At 50.4% G+C, this 23652-nt stretch overlaps 29 non-coding genes across 29 annotated transcripts; all 29 read left to right on the top strand.

The window, feature by feature from the left end:
- The first annotated feature begins 402 nt into the window (after positions 1 to 402).
- Positions 403 to 509, top strand: LOC137190339 (U6 spliceosomal RNA). The gene has a single exon (XR_010930165.1). It is a non-coding gene; the product is annotated as a U6 spliceosomal RNA (small nuclear RNA).
- A 385-nt stretch (positions 510 to 894) lies between these two features.
- LOC137190170 (U5 spliceosomal RNA) lies at positions 895 to 1010 on the top strand. The gene has a single exon (XR_010930002.1). It is a non-coding gene; the product is annotated as a U5 spliceosomal RNA (small nuclear RNA).
- Positions 1011 to 1829: 819 nt separating this feature from the next.
- LOC137190095 (U2 spliceosomal RNA) lies at positions 1830 to 2021 on the top strand. The gene has a single exon (XR_010929933.1). It is a non-coding gene; the product is annotated as a U2 spliceosomal RNA (small nuclear RNA).
- An 856-nt stretch (positions 2022 to 2877) lies between these two features.
- LOC137190338 (U6 spliceosomal RNA) lies at positions 2878 to 2984 on the top strand. The gene has a single exon (XR_010930164.1). It is a non-coding gene; the product is annotated as a U6 spliceosomal RNA (small nuclear RNA).
- Positions 2985 to 3369: 385 nt separating this feature from the next.
- Positions 3370 to 3485, top strand: LOC137190169 (U5 spliceosomal RNA). Its single transcript, XR_010930001.1, has one exon. It is a non-coding gene; the product is annotated as a U5 spliceosomal RNA (small nuclear RNA).
- Positions 3486 to 4308: 823 nt separating this feature from the next.
- Positions 4309 to 4499, top strand: LOC137189990 (U2 spliceosomal RNA). The gene has a single exon (XR_010929831.1). It is a non-coding gene; the product is annotated as a U2 spliceosomal RNA (small nuclear RNA).
- An 856-nt stretch (positions 4500 to 5355) lies between these two features.
- On the top strand, positions 5356 to 5462 carry LOC137190337 (U6 spliceosomal RNA). Its single transcript, XR_010930163.1, has one exon. It is a non-coding gene; the product is annotated as a U6 spliceosomal RNA (small nuclear RNA).
- A 385-nt stretch (positions 5463 to 5847) lies between these two features.
- On the top strand, positions 5848 to 5963 carry LOC137190280 (U5 spliceosomal RNA). The gene has a single exon (XR_010930110.1). It is a non-coding gene; the product is annotated as a U5 spliceosomal RNA (small nuclear RNA).
- Positions 5964 to 6782: 819 nt separating this feature from the next.
- On the top strand, positions 6783 to 6973 carry LOC137189988 (U2 spliceosomal RNA). Its single transcript, XR_010929828.1, has one exon. It is a non-coding gene; the product is annotated as a U2 spliceosomal RNA (small nuclear RNA).
- An 856-nt stretch (positions 6974 to 7829) lies between these two features.
- LOC137190335 (U6 spliceosomal RNA) lies at positions 7830 to 7936 on the top strand. Its single transcript, XR_010930161.1, has one exon. It is a non-coding gene; the product is annotated as a U6 spliceosomal RNA (small nuclear RNA).
- Positions 7937 to 8321: 385 nt separating this feature from the next.
- On the top strand, positions 8322 to 8437 carry LOC137190281 (U5 spliceosomal RNA). Its single transcript, XR_010930111.1, has one exon. It is a non-coding gene; the product is annotated as a U5 spliceosomal RNA (small nuclear RNA).
- An 819-nt stretch (positions 8438 to 9256) lies between these two features.
- LOC137189982 (U2 spliceosomal RNA) lies at positions 9257 to 9447 on the top strand. The gene has a single exon (XR_010929823.1). It is a non-coding gene; the product is annotated as a U2 spliceosomal RNA (small nuclear RNA).
- Positions 9448 to 10303: 856 nt separating this feature from the next.
- LOC137190376 (U6 spliceosomal RNA) lies at positions 10304 to 10410 on the top strand. Its single transcript, XR_010930202.1, has one exon. It is a non-coding gene; the product is annotated as a U6 spliceosomal RNA (small nuclear RNA).
- A 385-nt stretch (positions 10411 to 10795) lies between these two features.
- Positions 10796 to 10911, top strand: LOC137190168 (U5 spliceosomal RNA). Its single transcript, XR_010930000.1, has one exon. It is a non-coding gene; the product is annotated as a U5 spliceosomal RNA (small nuclear RNA).
- Positions 10912 to 11714: 803 nt separating this feature from the next.
- Positions 11715 to 11905, top strand: LOC137189992 (U2 spliceosomal RNA). Its single transcript, XR_010929833.1, has one exon. It is a non-coding gene; the product is annotated as a U2 spliceosomal RNA (small nuclear RNA).
- An 856-nt stretch (positions 11906 to 12761) lies between these two features.
- LOC137190375 (U6 spliceosomal RNA) lies at positions 12762 to 12868 on the top strand. The gene has a single exon (XR_010930201.1). It is a non-coding gene; the product is annotated as a U6 spliceosomal RNA (small nuclear RNA).
- A 385-nt stretch (positions 12869 to 13253) lies between these two features.
- LOC137190167 (U5 spliceosomal RNA) lies at positions 13254 to 13369 on the top strand. Its single transcript, XR_010929999.1, has one exon. It is a non-coding gene; the product is annotated as a U5 spliceosomal RNA (small nuclear RNA).
- An 811-nt stretch (positions 13370 to 14180) lies between these two features.
- Positions 14181 to 14371, top strand: LOC137190003 (U2 spliceosomal RNA). Its single transcript, XR_010929843.1, has one exon. It is a non-coding gene; the product is annotated as a U2 spliceosomal RNA (small nuclear RNA).
- An 856-nt stretch (positions 14372 to 15227) lies between these two features.
- Positions 15228 to 15334, top strand: LOC137190374 (U6 spliceosomal RNA). The gene has a single exon (XR_010930200.1). It is a non-coding gene; the product is annotated as a U6 spliceosomal RNA (small nuclear RNA).
- Positions 15335 to 15719: 385 nt separating this feature from the next.
- Positions 15720 to 15835, top strand: LOC137190166 (U5 spliceosomal RNA). The gene has a single exon (XR_010929998.1). It is a non-coding gene; the product is annotated as a U5 spliceosomal RNA (small nuclear RNA).
- An 811-nt stretch (positions 15836 to 16646) lies between these two features.
- On the top strand, positions 16647 to 16837 carry LOC137190002 (U2 spliceosomal RNA). Its single transcript, XR_010929842.1, has one exon. It is a non-coding gene; the product is annotated as a U2 spliceosomal RNA (small nuclear RNA).
- Positions 16838 to 17693: 856 nt separating this feature from the next.
- Positions 17694 to 17800, top strand: LOC137190373 (U6 spliceosomal RNA). The gene has a single exon (XR_010930199.1). It is a non-coding gene; the product is annotated as a U6 spliceosomal RNA (small nuclear RNA).
- Positions 17801 to 18185: 385 nt separating this feature from the next.
- On the top strand, positions 18186 to 18301 carry LOC137190165 (U5 spliceosomal RNA). The gene has a single exon (XR_010929997.1). It is a non-coding gene; the product is annotated as a U5 spliceosomal RNA (small nuclear RNA).
- Positions 18302 to 19106: 805 nt separating this feature from the next.
- LOC137189960 (U2 spliceosomal RNA) lies at positions 19107 to 19297 on the top strand. The gene has a single exon (XR_010929801.1). It is a non-coding gene; the product is annotated as a U2 spliceosomal RNA (small nuclear RNA).
- An 856-nt stretch (positions 19298 to 20153) lies between these two features.
- LOC137190334 (U6 spliceosomal RNA) lies at positions 20154 to 20260 on the top strand. Its single transcript, XR_010930160.1, has one exon. It is a non-coding gene; the product is annotated as a U6 spliceosomal RNA (small nuclear RNA).
- A 385-nt stretch (positions 20261 to 20645) lies between these two features.
- LOC137190285 (U5 spliceosomal RNA) lies at positions 20646 to 20761 on the top strand. The gene has a single exon (XR_010930115.1). It is a non-coding gene; the product is annotated as a U5 spliceosomal RNA (small nuclear RNA).
- An 819-nt stretch (positions 20762 to 21580) lies between these two features.
- On the top strand, positions 21581 to 21772 carry LOC137190118 (U2 spliceosomal RNA). The gene has a single exon (XR_010929956.1). It is a non-coding gene; the product is annotated as a U2 spliceosomal RNA (small nuclear RNA).
- An 856-nt stretch (positions 21773 to 22628) lies between these two features.
- On the top strand, positions 22629 to 22735 carry LOC137190333 (U6 spliceosomal RNA). The gene has a single exon (XR_010930159.1). It is a non-coding gene; the product is annotated as a U6 spliceosomal RNA (small nuclear RNA).
- Positions 22736 to 23120: 385 nt separating this feature from the next.
- LOC137190163 (U5 spliceosomal RNA) lies at positions 23121 to 23236 on the top strand. The gene has a single exon (XR_010929996.1). It is a non-coding gene; the product is annotated as a U5 spliceosomal RNA (small nuclear RNA).
- The last annotated feature ends 416 nt before the right edge of the window (positions 23237 to 23652 follow it).

Below are 23652 nucleotides of genomic sequence, written 5' to 3'. Positions count from 1 at the left end.
AAATGGCCTGGAGTAAAACTTTGACCCAATGGGCCATCTAGTCCGGCACCCCCTGCTGGCTTTCAGAGAAGGGCGACAACCAAGGTCGGACACACGCCAAGTGCTCAGCCTGTCGATTTTGTTTGTGTAGCACGATATCACCAATTTTTTAAGAGGTTTGGCATGAAGAACTCTGCGCAGTGTGGCTTCCTGTCATGCGTGATAGGAGTGGATGCTTAGCTTTGGGGCCCAAATGAAGCCTCCTGCGTGACAGACAAATTGTGCGTGGCCCCCTCATTTGGCATGAGGCCATTTCTGGCCTTACCCACTTTGTGATTTTCACAAATCCTCCAGACTGCACCGCGGTCAAGGGGCCATTCTGCCCACGGGGTAGTAAAAGGGAAGCAGCGCCTGAGGACTTGTGTGCTTGCTACGGCAGCACGTATGAAAAATTGGATTCGATACAGAGAAGATTAGCATGGCCCCTGCGAAAGGATGACACGCAAAATCGTGAAGCGTTTCCACATTTTGATCCGCTTCTGATGTCTCCTGCTCCTCTCGAGCGCCTGAGGGGGGCGGTAGTACTTTGGCTGCATTTCCTGGTCTTCTTTGTCGCGTTTGACCTCGTGGCTAGGCAGCTTCCTAGTACTGGTTATCTGGGTGGCCGATGTTAGGCTCGGGGAGGCCAGCTAAGGAAAATATGTCCCCGGCATGCAGAACCTGCTTCGTAGTACAGGCCCCAGAAGGTCTAGTGGCAACGACGTGACAGACGAGCAATCCCGGCGCCCAAAACTCCCTGAAGCGCAGCGCGGGGTAGGGGAATGGGTTTGGCCCGGGAGGCGAGTGAGGCTCACCGTGAAGGTTGTGGCTGGGACGACTGGGCTCCTTGGGCTGCTGTCGAGGAGCGGGCCGTACTTACTCTGGTTTCTCTTCATAACGTACAAGTCTTTCGCCTTTTACTAAAGACTTCCGTGGAGAGGAACACCCACGAGTTAAATCTATTTTTGGCAGGCTTTGCAGTTTGGCAGAGCCTCGTGTGTTTGTGAAAAGCAAAAACAGCTGTCCATAACAAGATGCGTGGGAGCACCGATCCTTGTCACCGCTGCTACTCAGTTCATTGGCCCGCTTCACCCCAACGTTTAAGTCCACGGCCAAAGGTCTTCTAAAGGTATCACCTTCGACCAGTATACGACGCTTGACCGTCCCGTTAATGAGCTTGTCCAGTCCTGTTTTCCTCAGTTAAGAAATATTGCAAAAATAAGGCCTATATTGTCCCCCGTTGTTCTTGAACAATGAATCCACGCGTTCATTTTCTCCCGGTTAGGCTACTGTAACTCCCTCTACACCTGCCTCGGTCAGTCTTCTTTAAAACGTTTACAGTTAATCCAAAATACAGCAGCTAGACTTCTAACCAGAACTAGCCGTAGGTCCCACATTAACCCTGTTGTGGGGCGTCCCTCCCTCAAAGACGCCTCAAAGGCCATTGACGTCCGCAAGCCTTTCTACATACCTCCCTTCTTCTTCCCGTGTCCTGTTTTATTTCATTTTGGTTGATTTCTCTCTGTGTGGTGTTTGTCTGTTTTATTAATCCATCTGTTTCGATTTTGCACGTGTATGTGTCTGTAAAGCACGTTGTGACTGTGTGTTTTAAAAAGTGCTGTATGAACAAAAGCTCACTTACTTACTTATTTACTTACTTACTTACTTACTTACTTACTTACCTACTTACCAAGGAGCTCCTGGGCGGAGCTGCCAAGCGGCAGTCGTTCTTGCGGTCGTTTGAAACGACTGCACCACGACGAGCCAGAACTGTGCAGGAGGTGGGGCGGGGCAGCAAACAGCAAGGGTTCATCGCTTCTCGGCCTTTTGGCTAAGATCAAGTGTAGTATCTGTTCTTATCAGTTTAATATCTGATACGTCCTCTATAAGGGGACAACATATTAAAAGGATTTTTTTGCACTTGGAGTTGAAAAAGGGGCTTGCTCTGTTCACTCCACGCATCGACCCGGCATTGCAGTGCCGCTGGGAACGGTGCACCCTTCTCTCTGCTTTGTGGAATGCCAATTACTCAGAAGAAATGCAGCAGCCTCCTCAGTCTGCCCGTCTCAGATGGCTGCATGTCAGCCATGACAACTGGGGCAAAAGTGCGGCGTGCAACGTAGAGTGACACAGAGTGAGATTTGCACCTCTGATTTGATTAGCAGACAAACATGACAGAGTGGGAACGTTGCCGTATTGCAAAGAGCTGCGAAATACACGTTGAATCTGCACAGCATTTTCCCTGCGTTTGTCCTCACTGGAGTGTCTGCGGCCACCTGCCTACTTTTGTTGTCTGGTAGCCCGCGTCTGAAAACCAATCCTCAGCATTGCGGCGGGGTATGTCAATCACAGGTTCCTGCTCTCTGACAAAGTTTCTTGCCGGTTACATGTAGAAAATATATTGTGCATACCGAACGCGACATTCTCAAGAATTTCGTCGGCTCGGCCTTACCCGAAAAAGGGCCTGGAGTAAAACTTTGACCCAATGGGCCATCTAGTCCGGCACCCCCTGCTGGCTTTCAGAGAAGGGCGACAACCAAGGTCGGACACACGCCAAGTGCTCAGCCTGTCGATTTTGTTTGTGTAGCACGATATCACCAATTTTTTAAGAGGTTTGGCATGAAGAACTCTGCGCAGTGTGGCTTCCTGTCATGCGTGATAGGAGTGGATGCTTAGCTTTGGGGCCCAAATGAAGCCTCCTGCGTGACAGACAAATTGTGCGTGGCCCCCTCATTTGGCATGAGGCCATTTCTGGCCTTACCCACTTTGTGATTTTCACAAGTCCTCCAGACTGCACCGCGGTCAAGGGGCCATTCTGCCCACGGGGTAGTAAAGGGGAAGCAGCGCCTGAGGACTTGTGTGCTTGCTACGGCAGCACGTATGAAAAATTGGATTCGATACAGAGAAGATTAGCATGGCCCCTGCGAAAGGATGACACGCAAAATCGTGAAGCGTTTCCACATTTTGATCCGCTTCTGATGTCTCCTGCTCCTCTCGAGCGCCTGAGGGGGGCGGTAGTACTTTGGCTGCATTTCCTGGTCTTCTTTGTCGCGTTTGACCTCGTGGCTAGGCAGCTTCCTAGTACTGGTTATCTGGGTGGCCGATGTTAGGCTCGGGGAGGCCAGCTAAGGAAAATATGTCCCCGGCATGCAGAACCTGCTTCGTAGTACAGGCCCCAGAAGGTCTAGTGGCAACGACGTGACAGACGAGCAATCCCGGCGCCCAAAACTCCCTGAAGCGCAGCGCGGGGTAGGGGAATGGGTGTGGCCCGGGAGGCGAGTGAGGCTCACCGTGAAGGTTGTGGCTGGGACGACTGGGCTCCTTGGGCTGCTGTCGAGGAGCGGGCCGTACTTACTCTGGTTTCTCTTCATAACGTACAAGTCTTTCGCCTTTTACTAAAGACTTCCGTGGAGAGGAACACCCACGAGTTAAATCTATTTTTGGCAGGCTTTGCAGTTTGGCAGAGCCTCGTGTGTTTGTGAAAAGCAAAAACAGCTGTCCATAACAAGATGCGTGGGAGCACCGATCCTTGTCACCGCTGCTACTCAGTTCATTGGCCCGCTTCACCCCAACGTTTAAGTCCACGGCCAAAGGTCTTCTAAAGGTATCACCTTCGACCAGTATACGACGCTTGACCGTCCCGTTAATGAGCTTGTCCAGTCCTGTTTTCCTCAGTTAAGAAATATTGCAAAAATAAGGCCTATATTGTCCCCCGTTGTTCTTGAACAATGAATCCACGCGTTCATTTTCTCCCGGTTAGGCTACTGTAACTCCCTCTACACCTGCCTCGGTCAGTCTTCTTTAAAACGTTTACAGTTAATCCAAAATACAGCAGCTAGACTTCTAACCAGAACTAGCCGTAGGTCCCACATTAACCCTGTTGTGGGGCGTCCCTCCCTCAAAGACGCCTCAAAGGCCATTGACGTCCGCAAGCCTTTCTACATACCTCCCTTCTTCTTTCCGTGTCCTGTTTTATTTCATTTTGGTTGATTTCTCTCTGTGTGGTGTTTGTCTGTTTTATTAATCCATCTGTTTCGATTTTGCACGTGTATGTGTCTGTAAAGCACGTTGTGACTGTGTGTTTTAAAAAGTGCTGTATGAACAAAAGCTCACTTACTTACTTATTTACTTACTTACTTACTTACTTACTTACTTACTTACCTACTTACCAAGGAGCTCCTGGGCGGAGCTGCCAAGCGGCAGTCGTTCTTGCGGTCGTTTGAAACGACTGCACCACGACGAGCCAGAACTGTGCAGGAGGTGGGGCGGGGCAGCAAACAGCAAGGGTTCATCGCTTCTCGGCCTTTTGGCTAAGATCAAGTGTAGTATCTGTTCTTATCAGTTTAATATCTGATATGTCCTCTATAAGGGGACAACATATTAAAAGGTTTTTTTGCACTTGGAGTTGAAAAAGGGGCTTGCTCCGTTCACTCCACGCATCGACCCGGCATTGCAGTGCCGCTGGGAACGGTGCACCCTTCTCTCTGCTTTGTGGAATGCCAATTACTCAGAAGAAATGCAGCAGCCTCCTCAGTCTGCCCGTCTCAGATGGCTGCATGTCAGCCATGACAACTGGGGCAAAAGTGCGGCGTGCAACGTAGAGTGACACAGAGTGAGATTTGCACCTCTGATTTGATCAGCAGACAAACATGACAGAGTGGGAACGTTGCCGTATTGCAAAGAGCTGCGAAATACACGTTGAATCTGCACAGCATTTTCCCTGCGTTTGTCCTCACTGGAGTGTCTGCGGCCACCTGCCTACTTTTGTTGTCTGGTAGCCCGCGTCTGAAAACCAATCCTCAGCATTGCGGCGGGGTATGTCAATCACAGGTTCCTGCTCTCTGACAAAGTTTCTTGCCGGTTACATGTAGAAAATATATTGTGCATACCGAACGCGACATTCTCAAGAATGTCGTCGGCTCGGCCTTACCCGAAAAATGGCCTGGAGTAAAACTTTGACCCAATGGGCCATCTAGTCCGGCACCCCCTGCTGGCTTTCAGAGAAGGGCGACAACCAAGGTCGGACACACGCCAAGTGCTCAGCCTGTCGATTTTGTTTGTGTAGCACGATATCACCAATTTTTTAAGAGGTTTGGCATGAAGAACTCTGCGCAGTGTGGCTTCCTGTCATGCGTGATAGGAGTGGATGCTTAGCTTTGGGGCCCAAATGAAGCCTCCTGCGTGACAGACAAATTGTGCGTGGCCCCCTCATTTGGCATGAGGCCATTTCTGGCCTTACCCACTTTGTGATTTTCACAAGTCCTCCAGACTGCACCGCGGTCAAGGGGCCATTCTGCCCACGGGGTAGTAAAAGGGAAGCAGCGCCTGAGGACTTGTGTGCTTGCTACGGCAGCACGTATGAAAAATTGGATTCGATACAGAGAAGATTAGCATGGCCCCTGCGAAAGGATGACACGCAAAATCGTGAAGCGTTTCCACATTTTGATCCGCTTCTGATGTCTCCTGCTCCTCTCGAGCGCCTGAGGGGGACGGTAGTACTTTGGCTGCATTTCCTGGTCTTCTTTGTCGCGTTTGACCTCGTGGCTAGGCAGCTTCCTAGTACTGGTTATCTGGGTGGCCGATGTTAGGCTCGGGGAGGCCAGCTAAGGAAAATATGTCCCCGGCATGCAGAACCTGCTTCGTAGTACAGGCCCCAGAAGGTCTAGTGGCAACGACGTGACAGACGAGCAATCCCGGCGCCCAAAACTCCCTGAAGCGCAGCGCGGGGTAGGGGAATGGGTGTGGCCCGGGAGGCGAGTGAGGCTCACCGTGAAGGTTGTGGCTGGGACGACTGGGCTCCTTGGGCTGCTGTCGAGGAGCGGGCCGTACTTACTCTGGTTTCTCTTCATGACGTACAAGTCTTTCGCCTTTTACTAAAGACTTCCGTGGAGAGGAACACCCACGAGTTAAATCTATTTTTGGCAGGCTTTGCAGTTTGGCAGAGCCTCGTGTGTTTGTGAAAAGCAAAAACAGCTGTCCATAACAAGATGCGTGGGAGCACCGATCCTTGTCACCGCTGCTACTCAGTTCATTGGCCCGCTTCACCCCAACGTTTAAGTCCACGGCCAAAGGTTTTCTAAAGGTATCACCTTCGACCAGTATACGACGCTTGACCGTCCCGTTAATGAGCTTGTCCAGTCCTGTTTTTCTCAGTTAAGAAATATTGCAAAAATAAGGCCTATATTGTCCCCCGTTGTTCTTGAACAATGAATCCACGCGTTCATTTTCTCCCGGTTAGGCTACTGTAACTCCCTCTACACCTGCCTCGGTCAGTCTTCTTTAAAACGTTTACAGTTAATCCAAAATACAGCAGCTAGACTTCTAACCAGAACTAGCCGTAGGTCCCACATTAACCCTGTTGTGGGGCGTCCCTCCCTCAAAGACGCCTCAAAGGCCATTGACGTCCGCAAGCCTTTCTACATACCTCCCTTCTTCTTCCCGTGTCCTGTTTTATTTCATTTTGGTTGATTTCTCTCTGTGTGGTGTTTGTCTGTTTTATTAATCCATCTGTTTCGATTTTGCACGTGTATGTGTCTGTAAAGCACGTTGTGACTGTGTGTTTTAAAAAGTGCTGTATGAACAAAAGCTCACTTACTTACTTATTTACTTACTTACTTACTTACTTACTTACTTACCTACTTACCAAGGAGCTCCTGGGCGGAGCTGCCAAGCGGCAGTCGTTCTTGCGGTCGTTTGAAACGACTGCACCACGACGAGCCAGAACTGTGCAGGAGGTGGGGCGGGGCAGCAAACAGCAAGGGTTCATCGCTTCTCTGCCTTTTGGCTAAGATCAAGTGTAGTATCTGTTCTTATCAGTTTAATATCTGATACGTCCTCTATAAGGGGACAACATATTAAAAGGATTTTTTGCACTTGGAGTTGAAAAAGGGGCTTGCTCCGTTCACTCCACGCATCGACCCGGCATTGCAGTGCCGCTGGGAACGGTGCACCCTTCTCTCTGCTTTGTGGAATGCCAATTACTCAGAAGAAATGCAGCAGCCTCCTCAGTCTGCCCGTCTCAGATGGCTGCATGTCAGCCATGACAACTGGGGCAAAAGTGCGGCGTGCAACGTAGAGTGACACAGAGTGAGATTTGCACCTCTGATTTGATTAGCAGACAAACATGACAGAGTGGGAACGTTGCCGTATTGCAAAGAGCTGCGAAATACACGTCGAATCTGCACAGCATTTTCCCTGCGTTTGTCCTCACTGGAGTGTCTGCGGCCACCTGCCTACTTTTGTTGTCTGGTAGCCCGCGTCTGAAAACCAATCCTCAGCATTGCGGCGGGGTATGTCAATCACAGGTTCCTGCTCTCTGACAAAGTTTCTTGCCGGTTACATGTAGAAAATATATTGTGCATACCGAACGCGACATTCTCAAGAATTTCGTCGGCTCGGCCTTACCCGAAAAAGGGCCTGGAGTAAAACTTTGACCCAATGGGCCATCTAGTCCGGCACCCCCTGCTGGCTTTCAGAGAAGGGCGACAACCAAGGTCGGACACACGCCAAGTGCTCAGCCTGTCGATTTTGTTTGTGTAGCACGATATCACCAATTTTTTAAGAGGTTTGGCATGAAGAACTCTGCGCAGTGTGGCTTCCTGTCATGCGTGATAGGAGTGGATGCTTAGCTTTGGGGCCCAAATGAAGCCTCCTGCGTGACAGACAAATTGTGCGTGGCCCCCTCATTTGGCATGAGGCCATTTCTGGCCTTACCCACTTTGTGATTTTCACAAGTCCTCCAGACTGCACCGCGGTCAAGGGGCCATTCTGCCCACGGGGTAGTAAAAGGGAAGCAGCGCCTGAGGACTTGTGTGCTTGCTACGGCAGCACGTATGAAAAATTGGATTCGATACAGAGAAGATTAGCATGGCCCCTGCGAAAGGATGACACGCAAAATCGTGAAGCGTTTCCACATTTTGATCCGCTTCTGATGTCTCCTGCTCCTCTCGAGCGCCTGAGGGGGACGGTAGTACTTTGGCTGCATTTCCTGGTCTTCTTTGTCGCGTTTGACCTCGTGGCTAGGCAGCTTCCTAGTACTGGTTATCTGGGTGGCCGATGTTAGGCTCGGGGAGGCCAGCTAAGGAAAATATGTCCCCGGCATGCAGAACCTGCTTCGTAGTACAGGCCCCAGAAGGTCTAGTGGCAACGACGTGACAGACGAGCAATCCCGGCGCCCAAAACTCCCTGAAGCGCAGCGCGGGGTAGGGGAATGGGTGTGGCCCGGGAGGCGAGTGAGGCTCACCGTGAAGGTTGTGGCTGGGACGACTGGGCTCCTTGGGCTGCTGTCGAGGAGCGGGCCGTACTTACTCTGGTTTCTCTTCATGACGTACAAGTCTTTTGCCTTTTACTAAAGACTTCCGTGGAGAGGAACACCCACGAGTTAAATCTATTTTTGGCAGGCTTTGCAGTTTGGCAGAGCCTCGTGTGTTTGTGAAAAGCAAAAACAGCTGTCCATAACAAGATGCGTGGGAGCACCGATCCTTGTCACCGCTGCTACTCAGTTCATTGGCCCGCTTCACCCCAACGTTTAAGTCCACGGCCAAAGGTTTTCTAAAGGTATCACCTTCGACCAGTATACGACGCTTGACCGTCCCGTTAATGAGCTTGTCCAGTCCTGTTTTTCTCAGTTAAGAAATATTGCAAAAATAAGGCCTATATTGTCCCCCGTTGTTCTTGAACAATGAATCCACGCGTTCATTTTCTCCCGGTTAGGCTACTGTAACTCCCTCTACACCTGCCTCGGTCAGTCTTCTTTAAAACATTTACAGTTAATCCAAAATACAGCAGCTAGACTTCTAACCAGAACTAGCCGTAGGTCCCACATTAACCCTGTTGTGGGGCATCCCTCCCTCAAAGACGCCTCAAAGGCCATTGACGTCCGCAAGCCTTTCTACATACCTCCCTTCTTCTTCCCGTGTCCTGTTTTATTTCATTTTGGTTGATTTCTCTCTGTGTGGTGTTTGTCTGTTTTATTAATCCATCTGTTTCGATTTTGCACGTGTATGTGTCTGTAAAGCACGTTGTGACTGTGTGTTTTAAAAAGTGCTGTATGAACAAAAGCTCACTTACTTACTTATTTACTTACTTACTTACTTACTTACTTACTTACCTACTTACCAAGGAGCTCCTGGGCGGAGCTGCCAAGCGGCAGTCGTTCTTGCGGTCGTTTGAAACGACTGCACCACGACGAGCCAGAACTGTGCAGGAGGTGGGGCGGGGCAGCAAACAGCAAGGGTTCATCGCTTCTTGGCCTTTTGGCTAAGATCAAGTGTAGTATCTGTTCTTATCAGTTTAATATCTGATACGTCCTCTATAAGGGGACAACATATTAAAAGGATTTTTTGCACTTGGAGTTGAAAAAGGGGCTTGCTCCGTTCACTCCACGCATCGACCCGGCATTGCAGTGCCGCTGGGAACGGTGCACCCTTCTCTCTGCTTTGTGGAATGCCAATTACTCAGAAGAAATGCAGCAGCCTCCTCAGTCTGCCCGTCTCAGATGGCTGCATGTCAGCCATGACAACTGGGGCAAAAGTGCGGCGTGCAACGTAGAGTGACACAGAGTGAGATTTGCACCTCTGATTTGATCAGCAGACAAACATGACAGAGTGGGAACGTTGCCGTATTGCAAAGAGCTGCGAAATACACGTTGAATCTGCACAGCATTTTCCCTGCGTTTGTCCTCACTGGAGTGTCTGCGGCCACCTGCCTACTTTTGTTGTCTGGTAGCCCGCGTCTGAAAACCAATCCTCAGCATTGCGGCGGGGTAAGTCAATCACAGGTTCCTGCTCTCTGACAAAGTTTCTTGCCGGTTACATGTAGAAAATATATTGTGCATACCGAACGCGACATTCTCAAGAATTTCGTCGGCTCGGCCTTACCCGAAAAAGGGCCTGGAGTAAAACTTTGACCCAATGGGCCATCTAGTCCGGCACCCCCTGCTGGCTTTCAGAGAAGGGCGACAACCAAGGTCGGACACACGCCAAGTGCTCAGCCTGTCGATTTTGTTTGTGTAGCACGATATCACCAATTTTTTAAGAGGTTTGGCATGAAGAACTCTGCGCAGTGTGGCTTCCTGTCATGCGTGATAGGAGTGGATGCTTAGCTTTGGGGCCCAAATGAAGCCTCCTGCGTGACAGACAAATTGTGCGTGGCCCCCTCATTTGGCATGAGGCCATTTCTGGCCTTACCCACTTTGTGATTTTCACAAGTCCTCCAGACTGCACCGCGGTCAAGGGGCCATTCTGCCCACGGGCTAGTAAAGGGGAAGCAGCGCCTGAGGACTTGTGTGCTTGCTACGGCAGCACGTATGAAAAATTGGATTCGATACAGAGAAGATTAGCATGGCCCCTGCGAAAGGATGACACGCAAAATCGTGAAGCGTTTCCACAGTTTGATCCGCTTCTGATGTCTCCTGCTCCTCTCGAGCGCCTGAGGGGGGCGGTAGTACTTTGGCTGCATTTCCTGGTCTTCTTTGTCGCGTTTGACCTCGTGGCTAGGCAGCTTCCTAGTACTGGTTATCTGGGTGGCCGATGTTAGGCTCGGGGAGGCCAGCTAAGGAAAATATGTCCCCGGCATGCAGAACCTGCTTCGTAGTACAGGCCCCAGAAGGTCTAGTGGCAACGACGTGACAGACGAGCAATCCCGGCGCCCAAAACTCCCTGAAGCGCAGCGCGGGGTAGGGGAATGGGTGTGGCCCGGGAGGCGAGTGAGGCTCACCGTGAAGGTTGTGGCTGGGACGACTGGGCTCCTTGGGCTGCTGTCGAGGAGCGGGCCGTACTTACTCTGGTTTCTCTTCATAACGTACAAGTCTTTCGCCTTTTACTAAAGACTTCCGTGGAGAGGAACACCCACGAGTTAAATCTATTTTTGGCAGGCTTTGCAGTTTGGCAGAGCCTCGTGTGTTTGTGAAAAGCAAAAACAGCTGTCCATAACAAGATGCGTGGGAGCACCGATCCTTGTCACCGCTGCTACTCAGTTCATTGGCCCGCTTCACCCCAACGTTTAAGTCCACGGCCAAAGGTCTTCTAAAGGTATCACCTTCGACCAGTATACGACGCTTGACCGTCCCGTTAATGAGCTTGTCCAGTCCTGTTTTCCTCAGTTAAGAAATATTGCAAAAATAAGGCCTATATTGTCCCCTGTTGTTCTTGAACAATGAATCCACGCGTTCATTTTCTCCCGGTTAGGCTACTGTAACTCCCTCTACACCTGCCTCGGTCAGTCTTCTTTAAAACGTTTACAGTTAATCCAAAATACAGCAGCTAGACTTCTAACCAGAACTAGCCGTAGGTCCCACATTAACCCTGTTGTGGGGCGTCCCTCCCTCAAAGACGCCTCAAAGGCCATTGACGTCCGCAAGCCTTTCTACATACCTCCCTTCTTCTTCCCGTGTCCTGTTTTATTTCATTTTGGTTGATTTCTCTCTGTGTGGTGTTTGTCTGTTTTATTAATCCATCTGTTTCGATTTTGCACGTGTATGTGTCTGTAAAGCACGTTGTGACTGTGTGTTTTAAAAAGTGCTGTATGAACAAAAGCTCACTTACTTACTTATTTACTTACTTACTTACCTACTTACCAAGGAGCTCCTGGGCGGAGCTGCCAAGCGGCAGTCGTTCTTGCGGTCGTTTGAAACGACTGCACCACGACGAGCCAGAACTGTGCAGGAGGTGGGGCGGGGCAGCAAACAGCAAGGGTTCATCGCTTCTCGGCCTTTTGGCTAAGATCAAGTGTAGTATCTGTTCTTATCAGTTTAATATCTGATACGTCCTCTATAAGGGGACAACATATTAAAAAGTTTTTTTGCACTTGGAGTTGAAAAAGGGGCTTGCTCCGTTCACTCCACGCATCGACCCGGCATTGCAGTGCCGCTGGGAACGGTGCACCCTTCTCTCTGCTTTGTGGAATGCCAATTACTCAGAAGAAATGCAGCAGCCTCCTCAGTCTGCCCGTCTCAGATGGCTGCATGTCAGCCATGACAACTGGGGCAAAAGTGCGGCGTGCAACGTAGAGTGACACAGAGTGAGATTTGCACCTCTGATTTGATCAGCAGACAAACATGACAGAGTGGGAACGTTGCCGTATTGCAAAGAGCTGCGAAATACACGTTGAATCTGCACAGCATTTTCCCTGCGTTTGTCCTCACTGGAGTGTCTGCGGCCACCTGCCTACTTTTGTTGTCTGGTAGCCCGCGTCTGAAAACCAATCCTCAGCATTGCGGCGGGGTAAGTCAATCACAGGTTCCTGCTCTCTGACAAAGTTTCTTGCCGGTTACATGTAGAAAATATATTGTGCATACCGAACGCGACATTCTCAAGAATTTCGTCGGCTCGGCCTTACCCGAAAAAGGGCCTGGAGTAAAACTTTGACCCAATGGGCCATCTAGTCCGGCACCCCCTGCTGGCTTTCAGAGAAGGGCGACAACCAAGGTCGGACACACGCCAAGTGCTCAGCCTGTCGATTTTGTTTGTGTAGCACGATATCACCAATTTTTTAAGAGGTTTGGCATGAAGAACTCTGCGCAGTGTGGCTTCCTGTCATGCGTGATAGGAGTGGATGCTTAGCTTTGGGGCCCAAATGAAGCCTCCTGCGTGACAGACAAATTGTGCGTGGCCCCCTCATTTGGCATGAGGCCATTTCTGGCCTTACCCACTTTGTGATTTTCACAAGTCCTCCAGACTGCACCGCGGTCAAGGGGCCATTCTGCCCACGGGCTAGTAAAGGGGAAGCAGCGCCTGAGGACTTGTGTGCTTGCTACGGCAGCACGTATGAAAAATTGGATTCGATACAGAGAAGATTAGCATGGCCCCTGCGAAAGGATGACACGCAAAATCGTGAAGCGTTTCCACAGTTTGATCCGCTTCTGATGTCTCCTGCTCCTCTCGAGCGCCTGAGGGGGACGGTAGTACTTTGGCTGCATTTCCTGGTCTTCTTTGTCGCGTTTGACCTCGTGGCTAGGCAGCTTCCTAGTACTGGTTATCTGGGTGGCCGATGTTAGGCTCGGGGAGGCCAGCTAAGGAAAATATGTCCCCGGCATGCAGAACCTGCTTCGTAGTACAGGCCCCAGAAGGTCTAGTGGCAACGACGTGACAGACGAGCAATCCCGGCGCCCAAAACTCCCTGAAGCGCAGCGCGGGGTAGGGGAATGGGTGTGGCCCGGGAGGCGAGTGAGGCTCACCGTGAAGGTTGTGGCTGGGACGACTGGGCTCCTTGGGCTGCTGTCGAGGAGCGGGCCGTACTTACTCTGGTTTCTCTTCATAACGTACAAGTCTTTCGCCTTTTACTAAAGACTTCCGTGGAGAGGAACACCCACGAGTTAAATCTATTTTTGGCAGGCTTTGCAGTTTGGCAGAGCCTCGTGTGTTTGTGAAAAGCAAAAACAGCTGTCCATAACAAGATGCGTGGGAGCACCGATCCTTGTCACCGCTGCTACTCAGTTCATTGGCCCGCTTCACCCCAACGTTTAAGTCCACGGCCAAAGGTCTTCTAAAGGTATCACCTTCGACCAGTATACGACGCTTGACCGTCCCGTTAATGAGCTTGTCCAGTCCTGTTTTCCTCAGTTAAGAAATATTGCAAAAATAAGGCCTATATTGTCCCCCGTTGTTCTTGAACAATGAATCCACGCGTTCATTTTCTCCCGGTTAGGCTACTGTAACTCCCTCTACACCTGCCTCGGTCAGTCTTCTTTAAAACGTTTACAGTTAATCCAAAATACAGCAGCTAGACTTCTAACCAGAACTAGCCGTAGGTCCCACATTAACCCTGTTGTGGGGCGTCCCTCCCTCAAAGACGCCTCAAAGGCCATTGACGTCCGCAAGCCTTTCTACATACCTCCCTTCTTCTTCCCGTGTCCTGTTTTATTTCATTTTGGTTGATTTCTCTCTGTGTGGTGTTTGTCTGTTTTATTAATCCATCTGTTTCGATTTTGCACGTGTATGTGTCTGTAAAGCACGTTGTGACTGTGTGTTTTAAAAAGTGCTGTATGAACAAAAGCTCACTTACTTACTTATTTACTTACTTACTTACTTACTTACTTACTTACCAAGGAGCTCCTGGGCGGAGCTGCCAAGCGGCAGTCGTTCTTGCGGTCGTTTGAAACGACTGCACCACGACGAGCCAGAACTGTGCAGGAGGTGGGGTGGGGCAGCAAACAGCAAGGGTTCATCGCTTCTCGGCCTTTTGGCTAAGATCAAGTGTAGTATCTGTTCTTATCAGTTTAATATCTGATACGTCCTCTATAAGGGGACAACATATTAAAAGGTTTTTTTGCACTTGGAGTTGAAAAAGGGGCTTGCTCCGTTCACTCCACGCATCGACCCGGCATTGCAGTGCCGCTGGGAACGGTGCACCCTTCTCTCTGCTTTGTGGAATGCCAATTACTCAGAAGAAATGCAGCAGCCTCCTCAGTCTGCCCGTCTCAGATGGCTGCATGTCAGCCATGACAACTGGGGCAAAAGTGCGGCGTGCAACGTAGAGTGACACAGAGTGAGATTTGCACCTCTGATTTGATTAGCAGACAAACATGACAGAGTGGGAACGTTGCCGTATTGCAAAGAGCTGCGAAATACACGTTGAATCTGCACAGCATTTTCCCTGCGTTTGTCCTCACTGGAGTGTCTGCGGCCACCTGCCTACTTTTGTTGTCTGGTAGCCCGCGTCTGAAAACCAATCCTCAGCATTGCGGCGGGGTATGTCAATCACAGGTTCCTGCTCTCTGACAAAGTTTCTTGCCGGTTACATGTAGAAAATATATTGTGCATACCGAACGCGACATTCTCAAGAATTTCGTCGGCTCGGCCTTACCCGAAAAAGGGCCTGGAGTAAAACTTTGACCCAATGGGCCATCTAGTCCGGCACCCCCTGCTGGCTTTCAGAGAAGGGCGACAACCAAGGTCGGACACACGCCAAGTGCTCAGCCTGTCGATTTTGTTTGTGTAGCACGATATCACCAATTTTTTAAGAGGTTTGGCATGAAGAACTCTGCGCAGTGTGGCTTCCTGTCATGCGTGATAGGAGTGGATGCTTAGCTTTGGGGCCCAAATGAAGCCTCCTGCGTGACAGACAAATTGTGCGTGGCCCCCTCATTTGGCATGAGGCCATTTCTGGCCTTACCCACTTTGTGATTTTCACAAGTCCTCCAGACTGCACCGCGGTCAAGGGGCCATTCTGCCCACGGGGTAGTAAAGGGGAAGCAGCGCCTGAGGACTTGTGTGCTTGCTACGGCAGCACGTATGAAAAATTGGATTCGATACAGAGAAGATTAGCATGGCCCCTGCGAAAGGATGACACGCAAAATCGTGAAGCGTTTCCACAGTTTGATCCGCTTCTGATGTCTCCTGCTCCTCTCGAGCGCCTGAGGGGGACGGTAGTACTTTGGCTGCATTTCCTGGTCTTCTTTGTCGCGTTTGACCTCGTGGCTAGGCAGCTTCCTAGTACTGGTTATCTGGGTGGCCGATGTTAGGCTCGGGGAGGCCAGCTAAGGAAAATATGTCCCCGGCATGCAGAACCTGCTTCGTAGTACAGGCCCCAGAAGGTCTAGTGGCAACGACGTGACAGACGAGCAATCCCGGCGCCCAAAACTCCCTGAAGCGCAGCGCGGGGTAGGGGAATGGGTGTGGCCCGGGAGGCGAGTGAGGCTCACCGTGAAGGTTGTGGCTGGGACGACTGGGCTCCTTGGGCTGCTGTCGAGGAGCGGGCCGTACTTACTCTGGTTTCTCTTCATAACGTACAAGTCTTTCGCCTTTTACTAAAGACTTCCGTGGAGAGGAACACCCACGAGTTAAATCTATTTTTGGCAGGCTTTGCAGTTTGGCAGAGCCTCGTGTGTTTGTGAAAAGCAAAAACAGCTGTCCATAACAAGATGCGTGGGAGCACCGATCCTTGTCACCGCTGCTACTCAGTTCATTGGCCCGCTTCACCCCAACGTTTAAGTCCACGGCCAAAGGTCTTCTAAAGGTATCACCTTCGACCAGTATACGACGCTTGACCGTCCCGTTAATGAGCTTGTCCAGTCCTGTTTTCCTCAGTTAAGAAATATTGCAAAAATAAGGCCTATATTGTCCCCCGTTGTTCTTGAACAATGAATCCACGCGTTCATTTTCTCCCGGTTAGGCTACTGTAACTCCCTCTACACCTGCCTCGGTCAGTCTTCTTTAAAACGTTTACAGTTAATCCAAAATACAGCAGCTAGACTTCTAACCAGAACTAGCCGTAGGTCCCACATTAACCCTGTTGTGGGGCGTCCCTCCCTCAAAGACGCCTCAAAGGCCATTGACGTCCGCAAGCCTTTCTACATACCTCCCTTCTTCTTCCCGTGTCCTGTTTTATTTCATTTTGGTTGATTTCTCTCTGTGTGGTGTTTGTCTGTTTTATTAATCCATCTGTTTCGATTTTGCACGTGTATGTGTCTGTAAAGCACGTTGTGACTGTGTGTTTTAAAAAGTGCTGTATGAACAAAAGCTCACTTACTTACTTATTTACTTACTTACTTACTTACTTACTTACTTACCAAGGAGCTCCTGGGCGGAGCTGCCAAGCGGCAGTCGTTCTTGCGGTCGTTTGAAACGACTGCACCACGACGAGCCAGAACTGTGCAGGAGGTGGGGTGGGGCAGCAAACAGCAAGGGTTCATCGCTTCTCGGCCTTTTGGCTAAGATCAAGTGTAGTATCTGTTCTTATCAGTTTAATATCTGATACGTCCTCTATAAGGGGACAACATATTAAAAGGTTTTTTTGCACTTGGAGTTGAAAAAGGGGCTTGCTCCGTTCACTCCACGCATCGACCCGGCATTGCAGTGCCGCTGGGAACGGTGCACCCTTCTCTCTGCTTTGTGGAATGCCAATTACTCAGAAGAAATGCAGCAGCCTCCTCAGTCTGCCCGTCTCAGATGGCTGCATGTCAGCCATGACAACTGGGGCAAAAGTGCGGCGTGCAACGTAGAGTGACACAGAGTGAGATTTGCACCTCTGATTTGATTAGCAGACAAACATGACAGAGTGGGAACGTTGCCGTATTGCAAAGAGCTGCGAAATACACGTTGAATCTGCACAGCATTTTCCCTGCGTTTGTCCTCACTGGAGTGTCTGCGGCCACCTGCCTACTTTTGTTGTCTGGTAGCCCGCGTCTGAAAACCAATCCTCAGCATTGCGGCGGGGTATGTCAATCACAGGTTCCTGCTCTCTGACAAAGTTTCTTGCCGGTTACATGTAGAAAATATATTGTGCATACCGAACGCGACATTCTCAAGAATTTCGTCGGCTCGGCCTTACCCGAAAAAGGGCCTGGAGTAAAACTTTGACCCAATGGGCCATCTAGTCCGGCACCCCCTGCTGGCTTTCAGAGAAGGGCGACAACCAAGGTCGGACACACGCCAAGTGCTCAGCCTGTCGATTTTGTTTGTGTAGCACGATATCACCAATTTTTTAAGAGGTTTGGCATGAAGAACTCTGCGCAGTGTGGCTTCCTGTCATGCGTGATAGGAGTGGATGCTTAGCTTTGGGGCCCAAATGAAGCCTCCTGCGTGACAGACAAATTGTGCGTGGCCCCCTCATTTGGCATGAGGCCATTTCTGGCCTTACCCACTTTGTGATTTTCACAAGTCCTCCAGACTGCACCGCGGTCAAGGGGCCATTCTGCCCACGGGGTAGTAAAGGGGAAGCAGCGCCTGAGGACTTGTGTGCTTGCTACGGCAGCACGTATGAAAAATTGGATTCGATACAGAGAAGATTAGCATGGCCCCTGCGAAAGGATGACACGCAAAATCGTGAAGCGTTTCCACAGTTTGATCCGCTTCTGATGTCTCCTGCTCCTCTCGAGCGCCTGAGGGGGACGGTAGTACTTTGGCTGCATTTCCTGGTCTTCTTTGTCGCGTTTGACCTCGTGGCTAGGCAGCTTCCTAGTACTGGTTATCTGGGTGGCCGATGTTAGGCTCGGGGAGGCCAGCTAAGGAAAATATGTCCCCGGCATGCAGAACCTGCTTCGTAGTACAGGCCCCAGAAGGTCTAGTGGCAACGACGTGACAGACGAGCAATCCCGGCGCCCAAAACTCCCTGAAGCGCAGCGCGGGGTAGGGGAATGGGTGTGGCCCGGGAGGCGAGTGAGGCTCACCGTGAAGGTTGTGGCTGGGACGACTGGGCTCCTTGGGCTGCTGTCGAGGAGCGGGCCGTACTTACTCTGGTTTCTCTTCATAACGTACAAGTCTTTCGCCTTTTACTAAAGACTTCCGTGGAGAGGAACACCCACGAGTTAAATCTATTTTTGGCAGGCTTTGCAGTTTGGCAGAGCCTCGTGTGTTTGTGAAAAGCAAAAACAGCTGTCCATAACAAGATGCGTGGGAGCACCGATCCTTGTCACCGCTGCTACTCAGTTCATTGGCCCGCTTCACCCCAACGTTTAAGTCCACGGCCAAAGGTCTTCTAAAGGTATCACCTTCGACCAGTATACGACGCTTGACCGTCCCGTTAATGAGCTTGTCCAGTCCTGTTTTCCTCAGTTAAGAAATATTGCAAAAATAAGGCCTATATTGTCCCCCGTTGTTCTTGAACAATGAATCCACGCGTTCATTTTCTCCCGGTTAGGCTACTGTAACTCCCTCTACACCTGCCTCGGTCAGTCTTCTTTAAAACGTTTACAGTTAATCCAAAATACAGCAGCTAGACTTCTAACCAGAACTAGCCGTAGGTCCCACATTAACCCTGTTGTGGGGCGTCCCTCCCTCAAAGACGCCTCAAAGGCCATTGACGTCCGCAAGCCTTTCTACATACCTCCCTTCTTCTTCCCGTGTCCTGTTTTATTTCATTTTGGTTGATTTCTCTCTGTGTGGTGTTTGTCTGTTTTATTAATCCATCTGTTTCGATTTTGCACGTGTATGTGTCTGTAAAGCACGTTGTGACTGTGTTTTAAAAAGTGCTGTATGAACAAAAGCTCACTTACTTACTTATTTACTTACTTACGTACTTACCTACTTACCAAGGAGCTCCTGGGCGGAGCTGCCAAGCGGCAGTCGTTCTTGCGGTCGTTTGAAACGACTGCACCACGACGAGCCAGAACTGTGCAGGAGGTGGGGCGGGGCAGCAAACAGCAAGGGTTCATCGCTTCTCGGCCTTTTGGCTAAGATCAAGTGTAGTATCTGTTCTTATCAGTTTAATATCTGATACGTCCTCTATAAGGGGACAACATATTAAAAGGATTTTTTGCACTTGGAGTTGAAAAAGGGGCTTGCTCCGTTCACTCCACGCATCGACCCGGCATTGCAGTGCCGCTGGGAACGGTGCACCCTTCTCTCTGCTTTGTGGAATGCCAATTACTCAGAAGAAATGCAGCAGCCTTCTCAGTCTGCCCGTCTCAGATGGCTGCATGTCAGCCATGACAACTGGGGCAAAAGTGCGGCGTGCAACGTAGAGTGACACAGAGTGAGATTTGCACCTCTGATTTGATTAGCAGACAAACATGACAGAGTGGGAACGTTGCCGTATTGCAAAGAGCTGCGAAATACACGTTGAATCTGCACAGCATTTTCCCTGCGTTTGTCCTCACTGGAGTGTCTGCGGCCACCTGCCTACTTTTGTTGTCTGGTAGCCCGCGTCTGAAAACCAATCCTCAGCATTGCGGCGGGGTATGTCAATCACAGGTTCCTGCTCTCTGACAAAGTTTCTTGCCGGTTACATGTAGAAAATATATTGTGCATACCGAACGCGACATTCTCAAGAATGTCGTCGGCTCGGCCTTACCCGAAAAATGGCCTGGAGTAAAACTTTGACCCAATGGGCCATCTAGTCCGGCACCCCCTGCTGGCTTTCAGAGAAGGGCGACAACCAAGGTCGGACACACGCCAAGTGCTCAGCCTGTCGATTTTGTTTGTGTAGCACGATATCACCAATTTTTTAAGAGGTTTGGCATGAAGAACTCTGCGCAGTGTGGCTTCCTGTCATGCGTGATAGGAGTGGATGCTTAGCTTTGGGGCCCAAATGAAGCCTCCTGCGTGACAGACAAATTGTGCGTGGCCCCCTCATTTGGCATGAGGCCATTTCTGGCCTTACCCACTTTGTGATTTTCACAAATCCTCCAGACTGCACCGCGGTCAAGGGGCCATTCTGCCCACGGGGTAGTAAAAGGGAAGCAGCGCCTGAGGACTTGTGTGCTTGCTACGGCAGCACGTATGAAAAATTGGATTCGATACAGAGAAGATTAGCATGGCCCCTGCGAAAGGATGACACGCAAAATCGTGAAGCGTTTCCACATTTTGATCCGCTTCTGATGTCTCCTGCTCCTCTCGAGCGCCTGAGGGGGGCGGTAGTACTTTGGCTGCATTTCCTGGTCTTCTTTGTCGCGTTTGACCTCGTGGCTAGGCAGCTTCCTAGTACTGGTTATCTGGGTGGCCGATGTTAGGCTCGGGGAGGCCAGCTAAGGAAAATATGTCCCCGGCATGCAGAACCTGCTTCGTAGTACAGGCCCCAGAAGGTCTAGTGGCAACGACGTGACAGACGAGCAATCCCGGCGCCCAAAACTCCCTGAAGCGCAGCGCGGGGTAGGGGAATGGGTGTGGCCCGGGAGGCGAGTGAGGCTCACCGTGAAGGTTGTGGCTGGGACGACTGGGCTCGTTGGGCTGCTGTCGAGGAGCGGGCCGTACTTACTCTGGTTTCTCTTCATAACGTACAAGTCTTTCGCCTTTTACTAAAGACTTCCGTGGAGAGGATCACCCACGAGTTAAATCTATTTTTGGCAGGCTTTGCAGTTTGGCAGAGCCTCGTGTGTTTGTGAAAAGCAAAAACAGCTGTCCATAACAAGATGCGTGGGAGCACCGATCCTTGTCACCGCTGCTACTCAGTTCATTGGCCCGCTTCACCCCAACGTTTAAGTCCACGGCCAAAGGTCTTCTAAAGGTATCACCTTCGACCAGTATACGACGCTTGACCGTCCCGTTAATGAGCTTGTCCAGTCCTGTTTTCCTCAGTTAAGAAATATTGCAAAAATAAGGCCTATATTGTCCCCCGTTGTTCTTGAACAATGAATCCACGCGTTCATTTTCTCCCGGTTAGGCTACTGTAACTCCCTCTACACCTGCCTCGGTCAGTCTTCTTTAAAACGTTTACAGTTAATCCAAAATACAGCAGCTAGACTTCTAACCAGAACTAGCCGTAGGTCCCACATTAACCCTGTTGTGGGGCGTCCCTCCCTCAAAGACGCCTCAAAGGCCATTGACGTCCGCAAGCCTTTCTACATACCTCCCTTCTTCTTCCCGTGTCCTGTTTTATTTCATTTTGGTTGATTTCTCTCTGTGTGGTGTTTGTCTGTTTTATTAATCCATCTGTTTCGATTTTGCACGTGTATGTGTCTGTAAAGCACGTTGTGACTGTGTGTTTTAAAAAGTGCTGTATGAACAAAAGCTCACTTACTTACTTATTTACTTACTTACTTACTTACTTACTTACTTACCTACTTACCAAGGAGCTCCTGGGCGGAGCTGCCAAGCGGCAGTCGTTCTTGCGGTCGTTTGAAACGACTGCACCACGACGAGCCAGAACTGTGCAGGAGGTGGGGCGGGGCAGCAAACAGCAAGGGTTCATCGCTTCTCGGCCTTTTGGCTAAGATCAAGTGTAGTATCTGTTCTTATCAGTTTAATATCTGATACGTCCTCTATAAGGGGACAACATATTAAAAGGATTTTTTTGCACTTGGAGTTGAAAAAGGGGCTTGTTCTGTTCACTCCACGCATCGACCCGGCATTGCAGTGCCGCTGGGAACGGTGCACCCTTCTCTCTGCTTTGTGGAATGCCAATTACTCAGAAGAAATGCAGCAGCCTCCTCAGTCTGCCCGTCTCAGATGGCTGCATGTCAGCCATGACAACTGGGGCAAAAGTGCGGCGTGCAACGTAGAGTGACACAGAGTGAGATTTGCACCTCTGATTTGATTAGCAGACAAACATGACAGAGTGGGAACGTTGCCGTATTGCAAAGAGCTGCAAAATACACGTTGAATCTGCACAGCATTTTCCCTGCGTTTGTCCTCACTGGAGTGTCTGCGGCCACCTGCCTACTTTTGTTGTCTGGTAGCCCGCGTCTGAAAACCAATCCTCAGCATTGCGGCGGGGTATGTCAATCACAGGTTCCTGCTCTCTGACAAAGTTTCTTGCCGGTTACATGTAGAAAATATATTGTGCATACCGAACGCGACATTCTCAAGAATGTCGTCGGCTCGGCCTTACCCGAAAAATGGCCTGGAGTAAAACTTTGACCCAATGGGCCATCTAGTCCGGCACCCCCTGCTGGCTTTCAGAGAAGGGCGACAACCAAGGTCGGACACACGCCAAGTGCTCAGCCTGTCGATTTTGTTTGTGTAGCACGATATCACCAATTTTTTAAGAGGTTTGGCATGAAGAACTCTGCGCAGTGTGGCTTCCTGTCATGCGTGATAGGAGTGGATGCTTAGCTTTGGGGCCCAAATGAAGCCTCCTGCGTGACAGACAAATTGTGCGTGGCCCCCTCATTTGGCATGAGGCCATTTCTGGCCTTACCCACTTTGTGATTTTCACAAATCCTCCAGACTGCACCGCGGTCAAGGGGCCATTCTGCCCACGGGGTAGTAAAAGGGAAGCAGCGCCTGAGGACTTGTGTGCTTGCTACGGCAGCACGTATGAAAAATTGGATTCGATACAGAGAAGATTAGCATGGCCCCTGCGAAAGGATGACACGCAAAATCGTGAAGCGTTTCCACATTTTGATCCGCTTCTGATGTCTCCTGCTCCTCTCGAGCGCCTGAGGGGGGCGGTAGTACTTTGGCTGCATTTCCTGGTCTTCTTTGTCGCGTTTGACCTCGTGGCTAGGCAGCTTCCTAGTACTGGTTATCTGGGTGGCCGATGTTAGGCTCGGGGAGGCCAGCTAAGGAAAATATGTCCCCGGCATGCAGAACCTGCTTCGTAGTACAGGCCCCAGAAGGTCTAGTGGCAACGACGTGACAGACGAGCAATCCCGGCGCCCAAAACTCCCTGAAGCGCAGCGCGGGGTAGGGGAATGGGTTTGGCCCGGGAGGCGAGTGAGGCTCACCGTGAAGGTTGTGGCTGGGACGACTGGGCTCCTTGGGCTGCTGTCGAGGAGCGGGCCGTACTTACTCTGGTTTCTCTTCATAACGTACAAGTCTTTCGCCTTTTACTAAAGACTTCCGTGGAGAGGAACACCCACGAGTTAAATCTATTTTTGGCAGGCTTTGCAGTTTGGCAGAGCCTCGTGTGTTTGTGAAAAGCAAAAACAGCTGTCCATAACAAGATGCGTGGGAGCACCGATCCTTGTCACCGCTGCTACTCAGTTCATTGGCCCGCTTCACCCCAACGTTTAAGTCCACGGCCAAAGGTCTTCTAAAGGTATCACCTTCGACCAGTATACGACGCTTGACCGTCCCGTTAATGAGCTTGTCCAGTCCTGTTTTCCTCAGTTAAGAAATATTGCAAAAATAAGGCCTATATTGTCCCCCGTTGTTCTTGAACAATGAATCCACGCGTTCATTTTCTCCCGGTTAGGCTACTGTAACTCCCTCTACACCTGCCTCGGTCAGTCTTCTTTAAAACGTTTACAGTTAATCCAAAATACAGCAGCTAGACTTCTAACCAGAACTAGCCGTAGGTCCCACATTAACCCTGTTG

This window comes from Thunnus thynnus, chromosome 9, assembly GCF_963924715.1.
Source record: "Thunnus thynnus chromosome 9, fThuThy2.1, whole genome shotgun sequence".
In the NCBI taxonomy this organism is placed as follows: domain Eukaryota; kingdom Metazoa; phylum Chordata; class Actinopteri; order Scombriformes; family Scombridae; genus Thunnus; species Thunnus thynnus.
This window is presented reverse-complemented; position numbering and strand designations above follow the sequence as displayed.